This window comes from Babylonia areolata, chromosome 6, assembly GCF_041734735.1.
Source record: "Babylonia areolata isolate BAREFJ2019XMU chromosome 6, ASM4173473v1, whole genome shotgun sequence".
NCBI classification, from domain to species: Eukaryota; Metazoa; Mollusca; class Gastropoda; order Neogastropoda; family Buccinidae; genus Babylonia; species Babylonia areolata.
In genome coordinates this window covers 32,046,389-32,048,888 of record NC_134881.1, presented here as the reverse complement: position 1 = coordinate 32,048,888, position 2,500 = coordinate 32,046,389, and the positions used below count along the sequence as shown (strand labels likewise).

The 2,500-nt window shown below is 46.7% G+C and overlaps 1 protein-coding gene across 1 annotated transcript in view; it reads left to right on the top strand.

Annotated features, from left to right (window-relative positions):
* Window positions 1-2,466: 2,466 nt before the first annotated feature.
* The window catches only part of LOC143283366 (uncharacterized), a 5,769-nt gene continuing 5,735 nt past the window's right edge, over window positions 2,467-2,500 (top strand). The window contains exon 1 of the mRNA XM_076589571.1: window positions 2,467-2,500. This exon is cut by the window's right edge and continues 95 nt beyond it. The gene's annotated coding sequence lies outside the window, so the exon portion shown is untranslated.

The following is a 2,500-nucleotide window of genomic DNA, read 5'->3' as shown; positions in this document are numbered from 1 at the left end:
ATCTATTGTCAGACATTAAAACCCTTCATGCACATGTTGTTTGCATTGAAACTGTAAATGATCATAAATCACAGTCCGAAAGCACTCAAGATGTAACATAAACCCCCCTATCTCATAACTCCCCTCCCTCCCCCCCTCCTCCCACTCCTCCCCAATCTCTGCCTGATTTGCATCTGACAGGGGGTAAACATGAGACTTATTGCTTTCCTTCAGCTTGACACACGCACTGTGCCCCTGTATCCGCCCCGTCTCCTGAACCCCCCCCCCCCCCCCCCCCCCCCCCCCCCGCACCCCTCCCCACCCCCCTCTCTCTCTCATGTTTTTGGAGGCCCGCCTTAACGCCCTCCAGCGACAGACAGACAGACACACACACACACACACACACACACACACACACACACACGATTATGTAATCTTTCATGTTTCATAACCCATCACCCCTCTCTCTCTGTCTTTCTCTCTCTCTTTCTCTCTCATTCTCTTTCTCTCTCTTTTTCTCTCTCATTCTCTTTCTCTCTCCTCTCTTTTTCTGTCTTTCTTTCTTTCTCTCTTTCTTTCTCACTCTCTTTCTCTTTCTCTCTCTCTCTTTCTCTCCCTCCTCTGTCTCTCTTTCTTTCTTTCTCTCTCTCCCTCTCTCTGTCTCTTTCTTTCTTTCTTTCTCTCTCTCTCTCTCCCTCTCTCTTTTTTCTTTCTCTCTCTCTTTCTTTCTCTTTCTCTCTCTTTCTCCCCCCATCTCTCTCTATTTCTCTTCCCCCCCTCTCCCTCCCTCTCTCTCTCTCTCTGTGAAATGTACCTGGTTGCGTAAACATGTGAATCATTGCGTCACAATGTTGCCCCACACCCCGTCCCCCTTTACCCACTGTTCTAAAAAATAGTGGATAGCGCATGCTTTCTTTGAGCCCCTTTGCTAACTGAAGCCAGCAGAAGTGTTCAACCAGTCATTTTGCTACTCGCGTCAGTATAGCGCGAAGCGGTAACTTCATATATGTAGCCGCGCGCTCAGCTGGCCTCACTACAAGCTTTCACTTGCTCGCGGCGTCAGTTAATCAAGCTGACATTTCTGTGTGAGCGAGTTTGCGCTACGTGTCACTGCACTGTTCTCCTGTAATAACTTAGGTAAATAAACCATTGGCAGATATCAATCAAGACACAACATTCGGCATGTCGTGGGGGCAAGCATTACTCGATTTCATCGAAGAGACACGGTTACAGTTCAGAAACTACAACCAGATAGCAGACGACTTGTCAACGGACTGACGGCCGGATCCGAGTAGCAATATGGCGTCCAGCTGGCTTCAGTTTTCTTGGCCAATGAGCCATCCATCTATTTTTAGAGCCAGTGCCCTTCACCCTCGTCACCTTCACCCCAGCCTCCCCAGTTTCCTGAGGGGACTTTTCAAGACGGACGTCAAATCCACATCAACAGTGTACCTCTTGACGGGCGCAATAGCCGAATGGTTAAAGCGTTGGAGTTTCAATCTGAGGGTCCCGGGTTCGAATCACGGTGACGGCGCCTGGTGGGTAAAGGGTGGAGATTTTTTACGATCTCCCAGGTCAACATATGTGCAGACGTGCTAGTGCCTGAACCCCCTTCGTGTGTATATGCAAGCAGAAGATCAAATACGCACGTTAAAGATCCTGTAATCCATGTCAGCGTTCGGTGGGTTATGGAAACAAGAACATACCCAGCATGCACACCCCCGAAAACGGAGTATGGCTGCCTACATGGCGGGGTAAAAACGGTCATACACGTAAAAGCCCACTCGTGTGCATACGAGTGAACGCAGAAGAAGAAGTGTACCTCTTGTTAGCAGGCCGCAAACAACATGGCCGGTGTTTGGTCTTTGGAAAACAAGTACTCTGAAGGTGAAGATAGCAATGTCTGTGAAAGAAGCTTTGTTGTTATTGTCTCTATTGTTGTTGTTGTTATTGTCTCTATTGTTGTTGTTGTTGTTATTGTTGTTGTGATTGCGAAATGGAATCTCCCCAAACATAAAAAAACAGGTGTTGTTGAGTTTACCCAAACACCCACAACCCACCCCTCCCCCACACATAAGGAAATTGACATAAAACTGTTTAAAGCACCCACAGAAACAAATAAATGCAAGCACATTTTCAATTCGGAAGTAAACTAGAACAGCCTGTAAAGATGCAAGGCTTTGGGATTGTAGAGGAATGGCGTTAGATTCATATATTATTTTTCTTATGGAAACATATTTTATGCGTATTTTCCATTACAAAATTAAAATAATTCATTTCCAAGCTTTGAAATCATTTCTCTTTCTCAGAGTAAGGTTGGCTGGGGAAAAAAAAAAGGAAAAAAAGGAGCAGAAAATAAAAGTGGGCTATTCATCAAATGCGGACCAACACCCTGCTTCCCCTCATCCCGATCCTCTCTCCACTACCTACCACCTTCCATCCCCCACCCCCACACCCACCCATCGCCCCACCGGGTCTATAAAGACGAAAGCCACATCCACATCAAACCAGTAGAGCCCTT